The sequence below is a fragment of the Hyperolius riggenbachi genome, chromosome 1, assembly GCF_040937935.1.
Source record: "Hyperolius riggenbachi isolate aHypRig1 chromosome 1, aHypRig1.pri, whole genome shotgun sequence".
Classification (NCBI taxonomy): Eukaryota; Metazoa; Chordata; class Amphibia; order Anura; family Hyperoliidae; genus Hyperolius; species Hyperolius riggenbachi.
In genome coordinates this window covers 13,960,152-13,981,706 of record NC_090646.1, presented here as the reverse complement: position 1 = coordinate 13,981,706, position 21,555 = coordinate 13,960,152, and the positions used below count along the sequence as shown (strand labels likewise).

At 49.9% G+C, this 21,555-nt stretch overlaps 1 protein-coding gene across 7 annotated transcripts in view; it reads right to left on the bottom strand.

The window, feature by feature from the left end:
• Positions 1-21,555, bottom strand: part of LOC137562405 (uncharacterized) — a 428,020-nt gene that overhangs the window by 57,753 nt on the left and 348,712 nt on the right. The gene's annotated exons all lie outside the window — the stretch shown is intronic.

Below are 21,555 nucleotides of genomic sequence, written 5' to 3'. Positions count from 1 at the left end.
ACTATGTTAGATGCAATAAGAAAGTGTACTTTAATCTTCTATATTCAGAAATAAGATATGGCCTATACTGGGTGGTCATATGCATTCTACCATGAGAGGTGTGCAGCTAGTCCAGCCGCAGAGGCCTTGTTAATGGACGGCTAGGATACCAATATTCTTGGTAATATACTGTATACTTTCATTTCAGTATTGTTGAAAATAGTGTTTCTATGTTTGAACCTACCAACATTGAAACTACTTCATGACATCAATGTTGTTATAGTACATGTACTGTTGATAAAGATAAAACAATAAAAATCTTTGTTGTGGAAAAAAAAAAAAAAGTCTATCTAGATGGATATATCCATCCAGATAGACTGTGTTGCTGCAACGGCACCATGCGCTTTATCGCGCACGCTCCAGACCCACTTGCCGTTAGTCTCGAGATCAATGAATGGGAATATAGTTCCCTTTTTATTGATCTATGTCCCCGGCAGAAAAAACGACTATCTTTCTGCAGAAAAAAAAGTTTCTCGTCTTCCTAATGCTTCCTGGAAGCGAGATCATTCGCTTCCAGGACTTGTGGACTGTGGCCATCTTGTGGCCAAATAGTAACTACACCCACATACATTTTTTTAAAAATTAAATACATACATTATATTACATTTAACATTAACTGTTTACTCCCCACACCAAAAATTACCCAAATAAATGTTTTAATAAAAAAACAAAAAAACAAAAAACATAAATAGTTACCTCAGGGTCTGAACATTTTGAATATGCATGTCAAGAGAGTATATTACTATAATTTTTTGAAATGATATGCTTGTAAATAGCGATGGACGGAAATTGAAAAAATGCACCATTATTTCCAAATAAAATATTTGCGCCATAAATTGTGATAGCGACATAATTTAAACGTTGTAATAACCGGGACAAATTGGCAAATAAAATGAATAAGGTTTTAATTATGAAAGCATGTATTAATTTCAAACTATAATGGCCAAAACATGAGAAATAATTATTTTTATCCATTTCTTTCTTAATTTTCCTGTTAAAATGGATTTAGGATAAAATAATTCTTTGCAAAATGTACCACCCAAAGAATGCCTAAATGGTGGCAGAAAAAACAAGATATAGATCAATTAACTGTGATAATTAGTGATAAAGTTATTGGTGAATAAATGGGAGTTGAAAGTTGCTCGGATGCATAAGGTGAACAACACTATAGGTTGAAGTGGTCAATGCAAACCTGAAGCAAAAAAAACCCAAAAAAAAACGTATGATATAATGAATTGTATGTGTAGCACGGATAAGGAATAGAACATTAGTAGAAAAGAAAAGAGTCTCTTACTTTTTTCAGTTATATTACTTTTTTTTTTTAACAATGCATCATTCTGTCATATTTGCAGGTTGAGATAAGTGCTTCAGAAAACAGGACTGTCTTGGACCCAAATTGGATCGAAGAGCTCAGAGAAGCTCTTTTGCATGGATAACAACTGAAGTTTCTTAACGCTTCCTGTACTGGAAACAGTATGAGACTCTTTTCTTTGTTCCTAATGTTCTATTTGTTAGCTGTATGTAATGAACAGCGGAGATGCCGCCGCGTGGTCTAGGGACAGGACGGCTATCTCCGCGTTCAGACCGGCGGTTTCCACGCAGCGACACGCGTCTGGCTTGGCTGGACCTTCTAGTGCACACAGATGGAGAGCTACGCGTGCGCACGCCAGGCGACAGGACATTTATACCAGCAGAAGGGGAATCAGCTGATCAGGCCGATCAGCTGATCCCAGCTGGACTCTGGATTGGCTGAGTGGCTCGGGCGGAGCTGCACAGCACTGCAAGTATATATAGATCTTGCTTGTCAGTTGCTGGTTGTCTGCCGTTGTGAATACTAACGTGTGAGCACTCAGACCAGTCAGATCCCACAGTGTGTTAGAACCAGGAGGACCTGGGAATTCACACTTAGCCAGATTACATTTGTGTTATATGTTAGATCAGTTCCAGGGTGTTGTGACCACACACCCAAGCTTAGGGATACTGTGTCATTGCTGTGTTATACCTTAGACCAGTTCCAGGGTGTTGTGACCACGGACCTCACACCCAAGCTTAGGGATACTGTGTCATTGCTGTTATATCTTAGACCAGTTCCAGGGTGTTGTGACCAAGGACCTCACACCCAAGCTTAGGATTACTGTGTCATTGCTGTGTTATACTTTAGACCAGTTCCAGGGTGTTGTGACCAAGGACCTCACACCCAAGCTTAGGATTACTGTGTCATTGCTGTGTTATACTTTAGACCAGTTCCAGGGCGTTGTGACCAAGGACCTCACACCCAAGCTTAGGATTACTGTGTCATTGCTGTGTTATACGTTAGACCAGTTCCAGGGTGTTGTGACCAAGGACCTCACACCCAAGCTTAGGATTACTGTATCATTGCTGTGTTATACGTTAGACCAGTTCCAGGGTGTTGTGACTAAGGACCTCACACCCAAGCTTAGGATTACTGTGTCATTGCTGTGTTATACGTTAGACCAGTTCCTGGGTGTTGAGACCACGGACCTCACACCCCAGACTAGGACTCTGCTCTATATCTGTTATGACCATTAGCTCTGTTGACCTCTCTCCTGCTTTCTGATTCGGTACCTCTGCTTATCTGTCTACCCGTTGCCAAACCCTGCCTGTACCCGGTTACCGAATCAGCCTACTGTCTCTGTACCTTCTCTGCTCGTGTGTTGCCGACCTGGCCTGGCCGACCTTGGCTGTCACTCACTCCTCGAGTGTTCAGACTGTCTGTACTACCTGTGACACTATTCCACCAAGTGTCAGTTAGCTGCAGGGACCTCCTGCTCCTCAGAGAGTCTTTCCTGCAGTACAGCCTGGGGCTCTATCCCTTAGGAGTCCTTTGGCTGCAGTATAGTCTGATTCCCAGTTTCCAGGGAATCACTGGCTGCCATATTATCTCCATCCCCTCTCTTAGGAGATAGTTCCCACGCAGCCAAGGACCACCTGCTCCTCAGGTGGTCCCTGCTCGAAGTCATCGGTGTCTCCCGCCCCCACGGGAGATACTCTACTGTTGCACCAAACACTTACACTCTATCAGGTGTCCAGAGGTCAGTCATACTTGGATTATTGGTGATTCTGCAGATCATCCATAATCAGGTATATATCTGTATTGTTGGTGATACTGCAGATCACCAATAATCAGATTCTCTCTGTGTGCTGACACCGATCGTTACACTGTACTATACATACAATTCATAATATCATAAGTTTATTTTCTCTTCGGGATTGCTTTACGTTCGGTTTGCATGTTATTGGAGTATTATAGCAGTACTGGTTTCTCCTTTTGGAACTCAAATGATCTAGCCCGGTGAATGATCTGTCGAGTGACGGCCTTAGCTTTCTCATTACTCCACTATCCATCTCATGCAGTAGTAACTTTCTGTGTTTTACCCACTTTGCGTTGACCTCAGGTCACTAATGGCATCATCCTTTAGACTAGTCTAATTGTATTACCTTATATTGTGGGTCATTTGATATGCCTAGGTCACTGGTCCACTGGTGGTGCTTTTCCCAATAAATTCAAAAGTAAGGAGAGGACAAGGCAGCAGTGAACTGGGAAGGGGTCCACGCAACCTCTATACCAGTTGGGGTTGCAGGAAAAAGCAATAGGTTTACCTCCTAAGAGAAAGTTTTTTCTGGCTCCACCCACTGTCCTAAAGCACTGTATTATAGGCAGGACCGCACCAAGGCAGAGGATGGAGAGGCACCAGGCTCCGGGCACAGAGCTTTAAGGGGCGGCCATAGCATGAAACACCACGCTAAGATTGTTGTGCATCCTGTGCACCCACAAGCTCCCCCCTCCACTGGCCATGCCTGAGCAGCTAGCAGACCAAGATGGAGAAGTTACCTGGGATTTCCTTTCACCAATTTCACAACATCCCTCATCTATGACTCATCCAGTGGCATCTCTCATTGATTATACCAATGTCACTAAGAGAGGAGGCGGAAGAACCTACCTTACACTGGGGGTGGGGCCGGATTTAGGGCAAGGCCACCTAGCCCATGGCCTAGGGCACCACAGGAGCAAGGGCACCAAAGCAGCTGTCAGTTGCTGTTTCCTCCACTGGTAGTGCATCTGGGGCTTCTGGTGCGGCCGGCCGCAGTGGCAGGAATGATGTCAGAGCGTGCCTTCGGTCGCATGATACTCTGACTGAAAATGAGGGCGGACGCATGTGCTGGCAGCGCCGCCCCTCTTATGCTCTAAGGAAGCGGGTCAGCTGTGTTGGAATGGCCTCAATCACTGGGTCTGAGACTATTACAGAGGTTTATCAGTTTTGCGAATTATTATCGCAAGTTTATCCGCAATTTCTCCACCATTATAGCCCCCTTGACAAACATGACTAAAAAAGGAGCCGACCCCTCTCACTGGTCTGATGAGGCTTCTCAGGCCTTTCAGACTCTGAAGGAAGCATTTTGTTCTGCCCCCGTCCTCATGCACGCCGATGTCCTCCGACCTTTATAGTTGAAGTTGATGCCTCAGAGATAGGGGTAGGTGCTGTCCTAGCTCAATATTCCGGTCAACCAGAACGCTTGCACCCGTGTGCGTTCTTCTCACGGAAGTTTAGTTCAGTGGAAAGAAACTACTGTATGACATTGGTAATAGGGAATTGCTGGCTGTCAAGATGGCCTTCAAGGAATGGAGGCATTGGTTGGAGGGGGCAGAACACACCATTACAGTATACACAGATCACAAGAATCTGAAATATATAGAAGGAGCTAAGAGACTGAATCCCAGGCAGGCTCGCTGGGCTTTATTCTTTTCCCGATTCAGGTTTATTATAACATAAACCTGGGAGCAAGAACATCAAGGCTGATGCCTTATCTAGATGTTTTGAGCCTATAGAGTCTCTACCTGCCACCTTCTAATATTCTTCCTGAACATATTGTTGTCTCGGCAACTGAATTATCGGTTGATCTGTTGGAATCATTAGCCCAGTTTCAGGCAGAGTCCCCATCGGGGAAACCCTCTGAGCAATTGTTTGTTCCTTTGCATTTAAGGCCATCTGTACCGAAGCAATGTCATTGCAGCAAGGTAGCGGGTCATCCAGGTGTGAGCAGGACGTTGGATCTTCTCCAACGGCACTTCTGGTGGCCTTCCATCAGAACCGATTGCAAGGAATTTGTGTCAGCTTGCACGGTATGTGCTAAAAGCAAAGCGGTCAGAAATGCTCCTGCCGGTACATTTCAACCATTGCCTATTCCCAGTTCTCCCTGGACACATATTTCGATGGACTTTCTTGTGGACCTTCCTGCGTCCCAGGGAAAGACGGTCATCTGGGTTGTGGTAGATCGGTTCAGCAAAATGGCGCATTTCATACCACTTGAAAAACTACCATCTCCCAAAGAACTGGCTGAGCTATTTATTGAGAATATTTTCAGATTACACGGCATTCTCAAAAATATTGTATCAGACAGAGGGGTACAATTTGTGTCACAGTTCTGGAATAACTTTTGCGCACTTATGGGTATGTCTTTGTCCTTTTCCTCTGGATTCCATCCTCAGACGAATGGCCAGATGGAAAGAATTAGTCTATAAAGCAGTTTTTAAGATGTTATGTTTCTGAATCCCAGGAAGATTGGGTTCAGTTTTTGCCATTCACAGAATTTGCGCAGAACAATTTGTTGAATGCCTCCTCAAAATTTTCTCCATTACAAGTGTTTTTTGGGAGATCGCCCAGATTCTCTTTTGTCCCCTCTGCTTCCTCTTCCTTCCCAGTTCTGCAGGACTGGTCAGGAGATTTGGGTCTCTGTCAATCAGAACTTAAAGGGACTCCGAGCAGTGCAGAAACTATGGAAGGATGCATATCATTTTAAAGCTCTCTTTCTTCTCTTGCCAATGATGTATAACCCGCTGCCCTACGCATTTTAGTTTTTGCTATTTTCGCGATTGAAATTGCCGCGGACGCGATTTTAATCGCGAAAATAAAGAAAACTAAAAGGCGTAGAGCGACGATTTAGGTGTCGACAGAAAGAGGAGAAAGAGAGCTTTAAAATGATATCAATCTTTCCATAGTTATATTGTATTACACAGGCCGACTTTTTCTGTTGAATGGAGCTGCTGACACTGGGGAAAGTGTCGTCCTGTGTAATACAAGTAACTATGGAAAGATGGATATCATTTTAAAGCTCTCTTTCTCCTCTTTCTGGCGACACCTAAATCGTCACTCTACGCCTTTTAGTTTTCTTTATTTTCGTGATTGAAATCGCGGCCGCGGCAAATTCAATCGCGAAAATAGCGAAAACTAAAAGGCGTAGGGCAGCAGTTTATATATCATTGGAAAGAGGAGAAAGAGAGCTTTAAAATGATATGCATCTTTCCATAGTTTCTGCACTGCTCGGAGTCCCTTTAAAGGATGCTGTCGCAGCCCAGAAGTGACAAGCAGATCGTCATCGCTCTCCTCACCAGCAGTTCTCTCCTGGTGATCGAGTATGGGTTTCCACAAAGAATATTGTCTTGCGCCAACCATTGGCCAAACTCGGGCCCAAATATATTGGTCCCTACATTGTGTCTGAAACAGTTAATGAAGTGACCTTTAAGGTGTCCCTGCCAGCTTCCATGAAAGGGAGCAAGTCCTTTCATGTGTCTCTTCTAAAATCTGCCGCCGATGCTGATATTGACTCCACTCCCCCCCCTCCCGTTATTATTGATGGGGAACCTGATTTTGAAGTAGAAAACATTTTTAGATTCCAGAAAAATAAGAAATTCCATACAGTACTTAGTACATTGGAAGGGTTACGGCCCGGAAGAGAGGTCGTGGGTTCCTGCTCATAGACTTCATGCAGATGAGTTAGTTTCTGAATTTCATAATTCTCACCCAGATAGACCCGTTCTGGCGTGTTCGGAGTCCACGCCTCGGGGGGGGGGGGGGGGGGGGGGGGGGGTTAATGTCAGTAATCCTGCGCTTACCAGCTAAGTTACTGTTTCCTCCGCTGGTAGCGCATCTGGGGCTTCTGGAGCGGCCGGCTGCAGTGGCAGGAATAATGTCAGCAGCGTGCCTGCGGGGATCCGGTAGCATGATACTCTGACTGAAAATGAGGGCGGACGCATGTGCTGGCAGCTCCGTCCCTCTTATGCTCTAAGGAAGAGGGTCAGCTGACCAGTTGTCAGTTGACACACAGGACTCCACCTGCGGTTCCTGATTGGCCAAGCGGCTTGGGGGCGTGGTTTCCTGCTTACCCAGGCTATTTAAGCTCTGTTCTGACACTTTCTCATTGTCTACTCTAGCTAACACTTCGCAGGGAAGGCTTTAGACCCTAGTCAGATCCTGTCAGATACATTTTCTACTTGCTGTTCATTACCTACAACGAGAATCCTATGGAGGGAAAGTCTGCCATTGTGACCAAGGGTAATAGCTGGGGGAATCAGGGTTCGATTCCGGTCCAAAGTGGGAGCCTGAGACCCATGTTGTATAAGTCCTGTACCTGCCCTGACCACGCTTTGCAGACCAGGTATCTGTGGTCAGATGGACCCTTGACCCAGCGTAAGACAAACCAAGTCAAAAGCATTTGCCAAGAACGTGTTATGGAGGGCAAGTCTGCCATTCATTCAACTGCGTGGAACTTTCTTTGGTTCTTTCTCAGTACCATGGTGTCCACGGCGTGTTACAAACAGGTCAGTTAATCCTGCTTCGATTCCGTTCCGGAGTTGGAACCTAAGAAACGGCTACCACGGCAGGGGGTACACAAGTCCTGACTGTCAAAGTAAAAGAAAAGAACCGACCAGGGGTTTTTCGAGGCCCTGCTGTAATGAATTAACTTTAAATCCTTTAACAAGAACCTGTTATGGCGGGCAATTTATACACCATGAACCTTCCACGAGAATCCTATGGAGGGCAAGTCTGAAATTTGTGAGTGACCACGGGTAATGGCCGGGAATGAGGGTTTAAATCTGGTGTGGAGCCTGAGAAATGGCTACCACTACACATCCAAGGAGGGCAGCAGGCAGGAATGCACGTCCCGAGGTAGTGACCAAAAATAACAATACGGGAGGACTTTCGAGGGCTTGCTGTATTTGAAATGAATTAACTTTAAATCCTTTAACGAGAATCTGTTATGGCGGACAAGGATGACACCACTTGCCTTTCACGAGAATCTGTTCTGGAGGGCAAGTCTGCCATCCATTCAAGTGAAAGGTATGCACTGACTGCCAGGTATAATACAATGTGCAGTCACAGATGCAGTGAAAGGTATGCAGTGACTGCAAACAGCCATTTGTATAGTGACGGCCGTGCTGGACTGGTGCGCACGAGAGTGCAGGTGATGGTGGCTTTCCAGCCCACATGGTCGCCCAGCTGATGTAGCTGAATGACAGAACAGGGACTGTCCAGCTGATCAAATTTGGTCTGACCACAATAAAGCAATGACCTTATTATCTTTGGTGTGCCAACCCCTGAGACACTCATATAGCCGGTGGTCATTGCTTCATTGTGATACGCAAGCCCCTTCACCGCGGCAAGGTAATGATCACGAAGGGGGATGGGCACATGTACATGCCTTTTGTTTAGTTGTTGCAGCCGCCCGCAGTGCAGGCAGAAAAATTAGGCAGGCATGTAGACGCCCCAGAAAAATTATTGTAGCGGCCACTGCTAGCAGCTGCCTAAAAAAATTAAGGAATCCGCCTGGAGTCCTGGACCCTGTTGGTGGTGGCGGAGAAGGCAGTCAAGCGGCCGGCGGGCAGAGGTGCTGTGTGGGGAGTAGTGGTGCTCAAATACCCCTTTTTAAAATTCGAGTTTGGTCGAATTCGAATAGTAAATTATTCGAGGTCAGTCGAATATTCGAGTCGAATAATTTTTACTATTCGATTCGACCTCGGACTTCGAGCTCACTATTCGAGTCGGTATTCGAGCTCATTATTCGAGCTGACTATTCGAATTGGCCTTAAATAGCTTCCAACGCTTGTTTTAAGGGTGAATGATGCAAGAAACATCTTTTTTTCCAAGTAACAACAGCAAGTGATTATGTGGGGATGTTCCTTTAAAAAAAAAAAGGTGGAAAGAGAAGTTGTGTCCAGAATTTTGTTCAGTACTGTATATACTTCTTCTATATCTTCTTCTATATCTTCTTCTTCTTCTTCTATATCTTCTTTTTCTTCTTCTATATCTTCTTCTATATCTTCTTCTTCTTCTATATCTTCTTCTTCTTCTTCTATATCTTCTTCTTCTTCTTCTATATCTTCTTCTTCTTCTTCTATATCTTCTTCTATATCTTCTTCTTCTTCTTCTATATCTTCATCTTCATCTTCTTCTTCTTCTTCTATATCATCTTCTTCTTCTTCTTCTTCTTCTTCTTCTTCTTCTTCTTCTTCTTCTTCTTCTTCTTCTTCTTCTTCTTCTTCTTCTTCTTCTTCTTCTTCTTCTTCTTCTTCTTCTTCTTCTTCTTCTTCTTCTTCTTCTTCTTCTTCATCTTCTTCTATATCGTCTTCTTCTTCTCTTATTTCTCTTTTCAATTTTTTTTTTAAAGAAATGCAGCTATTTTTGAGCGTAACAAATAGCTGGTGGCGCACGCATGTTGGAAGCGCCATTGTATGTGCTCCCTGGCAGTGGAAACACACAGACAGCAGGAGGTAAATTCAGCAGCAGGAGGAGGAGGATGAGTGTGTGGCAGCAGGCAGTCAATGAGGCAGGCAGCGTGACATAATAGCCCTGGTACCTAGCGGTGATAACAGGGCTGTAAATAAACACAGCAGGCAGGAGGTCCCAGACAGCGGTCGTGCAGCCCACATCGTGTCCAATACACAACTGGGACAACACAGTTTTCAACCCGGGCACTTCAGAAAAATTAAACCCTTTTTTTTTTTTAATGGTTTTTTGGTTTTGTTTGTACAACCAATTACACAGATATATAGCTATTGTTTGACGTAATAGCTGGTGGCAGAGTGGCAGCAGAATGTAATTCTGTGTACCCTGGCAGTGGGAAACACAGACCGACAGCAGCAGCAGCAGGAGGAATGGAGGAGTAATGTGAGCAGCTATTGTTTGACGTAATAGCTGGTGGCAGTGTGGCAGCAGAAGGTAATTCTGTGTACCCTGGCAGTGGGAAACACAGACAGACAGCAGCAGCAGGAGGAATGGAGGAGTAGTGTGAGTGTGGCATCAGGCAGGCAGCGTGACATAATAGCCCTGGTACCTAGCGGTGATAACAGGGCTGTAAATAAACACAGCAGGCAGGAGGTCCCAGACAGCGGTCGTGCAGCCAACATCGTGTCCAATACACAACTGGGACAACACAGTTTTCAACCCGGGCACCTCAGAAAAATTAAACCTTTTTTTTTTTTTAATGGTTTTTTGGTTTTGTTTGTACAACTAATTACACAGATATATAGCTATTGTTTGACGTAATAGCTGGTGGCAGAGTGGCAGCAGAATGTAATTCTGTGTACCCTGGCAGTGGGAAACACAGACAGACAGCAGGAGGTAAATTCAGCAGCAGGAGGAGGAGGATGAGTGTGTGGCAGCAGGCAGTCAATGAGGCAGGCAGCGTGACATAATAGCCCTGGTACCTAGCGGTGATAACAGGGCTGTAAATAAACACAGCAGGCAGGAGGTCCCAGACAGCGGTCGTGCAGCCAACATCGTGTCCAATACACAACTGGGACAACACAGTTTTCAACCCGGGCACCTCAGAAAAATTAAACCTTTTTTTTTTTTTAATGGTTTTTTGGTTTTGTTTGTACAACTAATTACACAGATATATAGCTATTGTTTGACGTAATAGCTGGTGGCAGAGTGGCAGCAGAATGTAATTCTGTGTACCCTGGCAGTGGGAAACACAGACAGACAGCAGCAGCAGCAGGAGGAATGGAGGAGTAATGTGAGCAGCTATTGTTTGACGTAATAGCTGGTGGCAGTGTGGCAGCAGAAGGTAATTCTGTGTACCCTGGCAGTGGGAAACACAGACAGACAGCAGAAGGGCAGTACACAGCAGCCCACTGTAGGTGTAAAATGTGTGGCTGCAGGCGACGTAATAGTCAAACTGAACCAGGCTGGCTTAGTGAGCAGGAGCCAGGAGGTGGTAAAGGGTGGTAAGGCACATTAACGATGGTTCTTAGCCAGTTCATGTCCCCCTCTCGCCGACAACAGGGGCCAGGAACTCGCCTTCCACCCACGCCTGGTTCATCTTGAGAAACGTCAGTCTGTCCACAGACTTGTGAGACAGACGTGAGCGTTTCTCGGTGACCACGCCACCAGCTGCACTGAAGCAGCGCTCGGACAGCACGCTGGAAGGGGGGCAGGACAGCACTTCCAGGGCGTACTGCGCCAGCTCGCTCCAGATCTCCAGGCGCTTGACCCAATACTCCATGGGATCAACAGGGGCATCGCTGTCAAGCCCGCTGTAGGACCCCATGTAGTCAGCCACCATGCGGGTCAGGCGCTGGCTGTGACCGGAGGAGGATGCTGCTGCATCATGCACCTCCTCTCTAGTCACTGCTGCCGGAGCCTCTACAGTCCTGTAGAGCTCGTGGCAGAGAGACAGCAGGTCTGTGGGGCGCTTGCTGCTGGATGCAGGCACCTGCTGCTGCCTCTGTGCTGGCTGCTGGACAGTGGGGGTGGAAGGCTGGGGGAAGGCTTCCTCCAAGCGCTCAACAAGGGCCTGCTGCAAGCTCCTTATTTGTTGCGCTGGGTCTCCTCCTGCAGGCGGCAGGAACTGGCTCAACTTCCCCTTGAGGCGTGGGTCCAACATCATGCTGATCCGGATGTCCTCCCTCTGCTTCATCTGGATCACCCTGGGGTCCTTGCACAGGCACGCCAGCATGTGCGCTGCCATTGGGAAGAGGCGGGCCACGTCTGCTGGCACATCGACGGCAGTGCTGTCCTCCTCATCCTCCTCCTCTGCCGCCTCATCCTCTCTCCACCCCCGCACCAACTCAGCTGCGCTGTGCTGATCCCCCTCATCAGCAGCAAGGTCAGGAACCTCCACCAATTCCTCCTCCTCCCCCTCAGAGGTGGACTGTGCAGCTGCTTGCTGCTCCTGCTGGTCCAAGGCTGCCGTTCCCTGTTCCAGCAAAGCATCGAGGGCCCTGTTCAGCAGACAAACCATGGGCACCCACTCGCAGACCATAGCATGGTCCCTGCTCACCATGTTAGTGGCCTGCAGAAAGGGAGCCAGCACTAAGCACACCTGCTGCATGTGCCTCCAGCAGTGGCGTAGCTTTGGAGCTGTGGGCCCCGATGCAAGTTTTACATTGGGGCCCCCCAAGCACTCTATACATAACAATTGATACGGCGCACCAAAACCTGCCAAGGACAACTACAGTGTCAGAGGTGCAAGAAGGGGATTGGGAACAGCTTGTTAATGATTACCACTATTCAAAGTGTCTATAGAAGTGATTATTACCAGCACAGGACCAATAGAGAGCTAATACTGCATTTGAGGGAGGGCCCCTCTGGCCCAAGGGCCCCGATGCGGTCGCTACCGCTGCAACCCCTATTGCTACGCCCCTGGCCTCCAGTCATCATCGGGGACGATGGACGGGATGTTGCTGGTCTTGTTCCTTCTCCGAGCGGCGGAAACAGTGGCCAGGGCAAGGTACTGGTTGACAGCGTGCTTCTGTTCAACCAGACGCTCCAACATCGCCAGGGTGGAGTTCCAGCGAGTCGGAACGTCAAGGATCAGCCGATGGCGTGGCAGCTCCAGCTCCTTTTGCACGTCTTCCAGGCTCGCACAGGCTGCAGCCGAGCGCCGGAAGTGACGCACAACGTTCCTTGCCGTTTCCAGCAGTTCGCCCATCCCCTGGTAGGTGCGCAAGAACTTTTGCACCACCAGGTTCAGCACGTGGGCAAGACAGGGGATGTGGGTCAGGTTTCCCCTGTCTATTGCTGCAACCAGATTGGCCCCATTGTCGGCCACCACCTCTCCGACTCTGAGGCCTCTGGGGGTCAGCCAAATCCTCTCCTGCTCCTGGAGTTTGGCCAACACATGGGTTGCCGTCAGCTTGGTCTTCCCAAGGCTGACCAAGTGCAGCAGCGCTTGGCAGTGGCGGGCCTTCACGCTGCTGCTGAGGCGGGGGGTTTGGCCAGGTGTGCCGGAGGATGGCAGAGGATCGGAGGAACCTGCTGCAGTTCCCCTGACCCTGCGGGGGGGCACCACCCACTGTGTTGCTGCTGCTGTGCCCGCTGCTGCTCTCCCATCCTCACCCCCTTCCACCAAGCTGACCCAGTGGACAGTGAAAGACAGGTAGCGGCCTGTCCCGAAGCGGCTGCTCCAGGAGTCCATGGTGACGTGGACCCTTTCACCAACCGCGTGCTCCAGCCCTCGCTCCACATTGGCCATCACAAAGCGGTGCAGTGCAGGAATGGCCTTGCGGGCAAAGAAGTGTCTGCTGGGGAGCTGCCAGTCTGGGGCTGCACAAGCAAGCAGCGCCCGCATGTCGCTCCCCTCCTGCACGAGCGTGTACGGCAGGAGTTGGGAGCACATGGCCCGTGCCAGCAAGCCGTTCAGCTGCCGCACGCGACGGCTGCTGGGAGGCAGAGCCCTAACCACCCCCTGGAAGGACTCGCTCAAAAGGCTCTGGCGTGGCCTTTTGCTGGCACGGGAATCAGCAGACACAGCAGAGGAGGCCACTGAGGACTGGCTGCCAGAACAGGCCTCAGTGTCGGCGGCAGGAGTTGCAGAGGGGGGAGGAGCAGTGCGTTTCCGCACTCCTGCTGGTGCTGCTGGAGGAGCAGGAGGGCGGGTGGCTGCTGTTGCTGCTGCTGCTGCTGCTGAAGGCTGTGCAGTGATGGGTGTGGTGCCACTGCCAGCACCAGATGCCTTCAGCCTCTGGAACTCCTCATGCTGGTGGAAATGTTTCGCAGAAAGGTGGTTGATGAGCGAGCTGGTGCTGAACTTTAAGGGGTCTGCACCTCTGCTCAACTTCCGCTGACAGTGGTTGCAAGTGGCGTACTTGCTGTACACTGTGGGCATGGTGAAAAAATGCCAGATTGGTGACAAAAACAACCCCCTACGGCATGGAACCGCTGCTGCCTGTCTCCCTGTGGTGGTTGGGGGGGGGGGGGGGGCTTGGGTGCGGCTGGTGGTGGTACTGGCAGATGCTGCTGCTGCTGAGCCTGAGACACCAGCAGGCTGTGGGACCTGCCTACTGCTGCCAATGCTTGCAATGATGCGCCTCCTTGCAAGGCCCACAAGCGCATCCTCCTCCTCCTCCTCAGAGCTGCTGAGGACGACATCCCCTGGAGGTGGTGGCACCCAGTCTCTGTCTGTCGCCGTGTCATCATCATCCTCCCCCTCCTGAAACATGTCCTGCTGGGATAATGACCCCCCAAACTCCTCTCCTGATGCATGGATGGGCTGCTTGACTGTCGCCACAGTCTTGCTGTCCAATCCCTCATCCCCCAAAGTGCCCATCAGCATCTCCTCCTCCAAATCGCCAACAACAGCAGACAATACCCTGATGGTGCCTGGGGTAAAAATACTGCTGAGTGACAGGTCACCAACTTGTGACGGTGAACTGGCCTCCTCCCCAGGCCCTGCTGGGCGGCTGCTGCGAACAGGGGTGGTGGTGGTGTTGGTGGTGAGGGTGGAGGCCTCGGATGCAGAGCTGATGGCGGGCTGCTCATCCTCCGTCATCAGTTGCACCACAGTGTCTGCATCCTTTTCCTCAATGGGACATTTCCGAACCGGCTGGAGAAAAATCGGAGCAGGTGCTACACGCTGCTGCTGCTGTGTCTCTGCAGCGTGAGTTGCAGATGCTCCTGCTGGGCGGCGCACAAGGCGTCCACGGCCAGTGGCTATGGGAGGAATGTTAGCCACTGACGCTGCTGCTGCTGCGGAACTGTGCATGGTGGCGCGGCCACGGCCGCGGCTTGCCACAATGCTGCTCCCTCTCCTCCTGATTCCCTTGCTGCCCTTCCCCTTGCCCAAACCGCGCTGGCTGCCACTTCCAGACATCTTCGATGTTTTGGGCGTAAACACAAAAGTTTTTGAAAAGGGCGGGAGAAAAGTGGGGTACTTTAATGGAGTGGGTTGGTGGGTGAGGTGACTGAGTGAGTGTCCCGACTCCCTAGTACAGTAAGTAAGTAGTAACAGTCAGGAAGTACAACTAGCAGTTACAATAATCAGTAGTAATCACAAGGAAATAGAGTGTGTGTACACTACAGACAGTGAGTGCACGCACGCGCAAACACGCGCAGGAGCTGGCCTATGAACAGAGAGTGAGTGAGTGTCCCTAGTACAGTAAGTAAGTAGTAACAGTCAGGAAGTACAACTAGCAGCAGTTACAATAATCAGTAGTAATCACAAGGAAATAGAGTGTGTGTACACTACAGACAGTGAGTGCATGCACGCGCAAACACGCGCAGGAGCTGGCCTATGAACAGAGAGTGAGTGAGTGTCCCTAGTACAGTAAGTAAGTAGTAACAGTCAGGAAGTACAACTAGCAGCAGTTACAATAATCAGTAGTAATCACAAGGAAATAGAGTGTGTGTACACTACAGACAGTGAGTGCACGCATGCGCAAACACGCGCAGGAGCTGGCCTATGAACAGAGAGTGAGTGAGTGTCCCTAGTACCGTAAGTAAGTAGTAACAGTCAGGAAGTACAACTAGCAGCAGTTACAATAATCAGTAGTAATCACAAGGAAATAGAGTGTGTGTACACTACAGACAGTGAGTGCACGCACGCGCAAACACGCGCAGGAGCTGGCCTATGAACAGAGAGTGAGTGAGTGTCCCTAGTACAGTAAGTAAGTAGTAACAGTCAGGAAGTACAACTAGCAGCAGTTACAATAATCAGTAGTAATCACAAGGAAATAGAGTGTGTGTACACTACAGACAGTGAGTGCACGCACGCGCAAACACGCGCAGGAGCTGGCCTATGAACAGAGAGTGAGTGAGTGTCCCTAGTACAGTAAGTAAGTAGTAACAGTCAGGAAGTACAACTAGCAGCAGTTACAATAATCAGTAGTAATCACAAGGAAATAGAGTGTGTGTACACTACAGACAGTGAGTGCACGCACGCGCAAACACGCGCAGGAGCTGGCCTATGAACAGAGAGTGAGTGAGTGTCCCTAGTACAGTAAGTAAGTAGTAACAGTCAGGAAGTACAACTAGCAGCAGTTACAATAATCAGTAGTAATTACAAGGAAATAGAGTGTGTGTACACTACAGACAGTGAGTGCACGCACGCGCAAACACGCGCAGGAGCTGGCCTATGAACAGAGAGTGAGTGAGTGTCCCTAGTACAGTAAGTAAGTAGTAACAGTCAGGAAGTACAACTAGCAGCAGTTACAATAATCAGTAGTAATCACAAGGAAATAGAGTGTGTGTACACTACAGACAGTGAGTGCACGCACGCGCAAACATGCGCAGGAGCTGGCCTATGAACAGAGAGTGAGTGAGTGTCCCTAGTACAGAGGCGTAGCTAGGATTTACAGCGCCCGGGGACAAAGACTATTAATGCGCCCCCCCAAAGTCAAGGTTGCTTGCGCGCCACGCCAAAAAGGGGCGTGGTCACATAATAATTGTGGGCGTGGTTATGGGTGGAGCCAAATGTATATGGAGGTTAGCAGGCTCACGCTCACCCACCCTCCCTCAGTATGTACCTTCCAGCATGTTCCAAGACAAATTCAGCAATCATGAGCCCCCCCCCCCCCCATCAAGACAAATTCAGCAATCATGAGGCCCCCAACATAACCAACTCAGCAATCATGAGGCCCCCAACAAGACAAATTTAGCAATCATGAGGCCCCCAACAAGACAAATTCAGCGATCTTGAGGCCCTAACAAATCATGAGGCCCCCAACAAGACAAATTCAGTAACCATGAGGCCCCCAAAAAGACAAATTCAGCAGTCATGAGTCACATAAATAGACAGCATTTCACATAAATAGGTAGAATGCCCCCTTAATATGGTAGACGCCTCTCACCTGGCAGCAGTTCTCCAAAATACACTCAATCTGACGTGGTTCCCCAAAAATAGGTAGCCCCAGGTCTATAGTTGTCCCCAGAATAGGTGGCCAGCAGTATAGATGTCCCCAGAATAGGTGGCCAGCGGTATAGATGTCCCCAGAACAGGTAGCCAGGGGTAGAGATGTCCACAGAACAGTTAGCCAGGGGTATATGTGCCCAGTATATGTAGGCAGGGGTATGTGTGCCCAGTATATGTAGCCAGAGGTATATGTGCCCAGTATATGTAGCCAGTGGTATATATGCCCAGTATATGTAGCCAGGAGAATAATATGTGCCCAGTATATATAGTCAGGCGTATATGTGCCCAGTATATGTAGCCAGGGGTATATATGCCCAGTATATGTAGCCAGGGGTATATATGCCCGGTATATGTAGCCAGGGGGTATATATGCCCAGTCCACGTAGCCAGGGGGTATATATGCCCAGTATATGTAGCCAGGGGTATATATGCCCAATATATGTAGGCAGGGGGTATATATGCCCAGTATATATAGGCAGGGGTATATATGCCCAGTATATGTAGCCAGGGGTATATATGCCCAGTATATGTAGCCAGGGGTATATATGCCCAGTATATGTAGGCAGGGGTATATGTGCCCAGAGTAGGTAGCCAGGGGTATATGTGCCCAGAGTAGGTAGCCAGGGGTATATGTGCCCAGAGTAGGTAGCCAGAGGTATATGTGCCCAGAGTAGGTAGCCAGGGGTATATGTGCCCAGAGTAGGTAGGCAGGGGTATATGTGCCCAGAGTAGGTAGCCAGGGGTATAGGTGCCCAGAGTAGGTAGCCAGGGGTATAGGTGCCCAGGGTAGGTAGCCAGGGGTATATGCCCAGTATATGTAATTAGGGGTATATGTGCCCAATATATGTAGGCAGGGGTATATGTGCCCAGAGTAGGTAGCCAGGGGTATATGTGCCCAGAGTAGGTAGCCAGGGGTATATGCCCAGTATATGTAGTTAGGGGTATATGTGCCCAATATATGTAGGCAGGGGTATATGTGCCTAGAGTAGGTAGCCAGGGGTATATGTGCCCAGAGTAGGTCGCCAGGGGTATATGTGCCCAGAGTAGGTAGCCAGTAGCCAGGGGTATATCTGCCCAGAGTAGGTAGCCAGAGGTATAGGTGCCCAGAGTAGGTAGCCAGTAGCCAGGGGTATATGTGCCCAGAGTAGCTAGCCAGAGGTATAGGTGCCCAGAGTAGGTAGCCAGTAGCCAGGGGTATATGTGCCCAGAGTAGGTAGCCAGAGGTATAGGTGCCCAGAGTAGGTAGCCAGGTGTCCCCCTCCCCAGCAGGAGGGGAGCAGCGCAGAGAAGAGGAAGAGCTGCTCTCTCTCCCTCGCTGTCCCCTCCAATGTCTGTCCGGTGGCTGGCAGCGGCGGGCGGAACTTACCTCCGTCTCGTCGCAGCGTCGGATGGATCTGCCGCTACTCTGGTCTGGTCCAGACCAGAGCAGCGGCTGCGCACCCGAACTTCCGGCCGGTGTTCCGACGCGGCGCTGGAGCGTGACGGAGGTGAGTTCCGCCCACCGCTGCCAGCCACCGGACAGACATTGGAGGGGACAGCGAGGGAGAGAGAGAGCACCTAAGGTGAGGGAAGGAGGGGGGAGATGGCCCCCCTTCCCCACCGTCCGCACAGCTCTCTCTCTTCTCTGCGCTGCTCCCCTCAGCCAAAAAAAAAAACCCCGAAGCTCAGCTGGGCGCCCTTGGGGACCCGGCGCCCCGGGGCACTTGTCCTACCTCGACCCCCCTAGCTCCGCGCCTGCCCTAGTACAGTAAGTAAGTAGTAACAGTCAGGAAGTACAACTAGCAGCAGTTACAATAATCAGTAGTAATCACAAGGAAATAGAGTGTGTGTACACTACAGACAGTGAGTGCACGCATGCACAACTACAATACAAAATACAATCACTAAGTAGTAAAGGGACAGCAGAAATACTGTCTAATACTATCTAATACTGTCTAATACTAATGAGAAATAAACTAACAGAGGACAGGAGGACAGCTGCCCACACAGGCAGGCCCTGAGGCCTAAAGCTGTAAGCCTGCAGCAGCTGGCCTGTCTCTATGTAACACAAAAGCTACTAACTAAAATACAATGTCTATCTAACTAACAACAATATAGGTGTGTATAGGAGGTGTATGTGAGCAAAAACGCTAGGTAAATGACCACAATAAAGCTCTTGCTAAGCCAAAGCACAAAGGAGCAACTCTCTCTCTATGCAAGTCTCAGGCAAGGACGGAGAAACGGAACATGGCGGCCGCTATTTATAGGGTAGGGGCTGGCCAGGGTCCCCCTCTGTGATTGGCTGCCGTCAGAGGGCCTGGGAGCCCTCTGATTGGCTCTAAGGACATCAATCTGGGCTATGACGCTATTCGAGCTCGGTATTCGAGCTCGAATAGCGCCGTTTGCTCGAATAGCTCGAATAGTGAATGGGCTATTCGCGTTTACTCGAATAGCCCATTCGAATAGCTGCAGCTATTCGGAGCTCGAATACCGAGCTCGAATAGCTGAAAAAGAGCTCGAATATTCGAGCTACTCGAATATTCGAGCTCTGCTGAGCACCACTGGTGGGGAGCGACTTAGTCTTGGGGCAGGCAGACAGCAGTCACACAGCGTGCAGACAGAGATGCTGTGTGTGGGGACTGACTTAGTCTTGGGGCGGGCAGTAGCCCTCCGTGATCCATGCCCAGGGCCGGCCCGCTCATGAGGCGGGGTGAAACGTTTGCCTCAGGCGGCACATTTCTAGGGGCGGCATCCGCCCGTCGGTGGGTGCGGGGAGCCGGCCGCCGAGCTGGAGGGGTAGCGGGCAGGACGGGGGTATTGGGCCTAGCGGCAGGGAGGGGGTCGGACCCCCCCCCCCTCCCTCGCCTAGGTCCCCCGTCCTCCGCTCCCCTCCAGCCTTAAATAGATCAGAAGCGCTACTCGTAAGAGGCAGTGGGCTGGGAGGACTCACCTCTTTCTCGATCCAGCGTGTGCTCCACTGACGTCACTTCCTGCAACGCCGCCCACTGTATTGTAAGTGGACGGCGTTGCAGGAAGTGACGCCAGTGGAGCACACGCTGGATCGAGCGAGGAAGAGGTGAGTCCTCCCCGCCCACTGCCTCTTACGAGTAGCGCTTCTGATCTATTTAAGGCTGGAGGGGAGCGGAGGACGGGAGACCCAGGCGAGGGAGGGGGGGTCCGACCCCCTCCCCGCCGCTAGGCATAACACCCTTGTCCTGCCCGCTACCCCTCCAGCCCAGGCGGCGGGGAGGGGGCAGCAACAATTTTTTCAAAATTTGCCTCAGGCGGCAAAAAGTCTAGGGCCGGCCCTGTCCATGCCTCATTCATTTTGATAAAGGTGAGGTATTGAACACTTTTGTGACTTAGGCGACTTCTCTTCTCAGTGACAATGCCTCCAGCTGCACTGAAGGTCCTTTCTGACAGGACACTTGCGGCAGGGCAAGAGAGAAGTTGGATGGCAAATTGGGACAGCTCTGGCCACAGGTCAAGCCTGCGCACCCAATAGTCCAAGGGTTCATCTTCCCTGCTCACAGTGTCTACATCCACACTTAAGGCCAGGTAGTCGGCTACCTGCTGGTCCAGGCATTGGTGGAGGGTGGATCTCGAAGGGCTACGGCGAGGCATTGGACTAAAGAATGTCCGCATGTCCAACATCATCATGAGATCGCTGGAGCATCCTGTCCTTGCCTGCGTGGACATGGGAGGAGGATTACTGGCAGTGGTACCTTTATTGCGTTTTGCTGTGACATCACCCTTAAACGCATTGTAAAGCATTGTAAAGCATAGTTGCCAGCGTGTTCTGCACGTGCTACATCCTTTCCACCTTCAGGTGAATTGGTAACAGGTCTGCCACTTTGTGCCTGTACCGAGGGTCTAGTAGCGTGGCCACCCAGTACAGCTCATTCCCTTTGAGTTTTTTAACGGGGGTCCCTCACCAGGCTGGACAACATGAAAGACGCCATCTGCATAAAGTCGGATCCAGACATACCCTCCATCTCCTCTTGCTCTTCCTGAGTGACGTCATGTAAGTCCTCTTCCTCCCCCCAGCCACGAACAATACCATGGGAACGTGGAGCAGCACAAGCCCCATGGGAACGTGGAGCAGCACAAGCCCTCTGCAACATCTGCTGTTGTTGTTGTTCTTCTGCCGCCGCCTCTCACTCCTCCACAGATCCACAGAATCACCTTCCTCATCATCCAAGTCTGACTCCTCTTCTTCCCCACACGACTCCTCTTCTTCCTCCTCCTCCTCCCCCCTCTGTGCTGCTGCAGGTGTTGATGAAACATGTGGTTCAGATGAAAATTGCTCCCACAACCCTTCCTGCCGTAACTGTTCCTCGCCACGCTCTTCCACAGCTTCATCCACCACTCTACGCACGGCACGCTCGAGTAAGTAAGCGTAGGGGATCAAGTCGCTGATGGTGCCTTCACGAGGTTGGTCACCTCATCCAACGGCTGCATGGGCCTGCATGCATTTCTCATCAGTGTCCAGTTCGGGGGCCAGAACTTCCCCATCTACCCAGATCATGTCCTTCTACTGTAATTGTATAGGTACTGGGTGACGGCTTTCTCCTGTTCTAGCAGGCGAGAGAACATGAGGTCGAATTC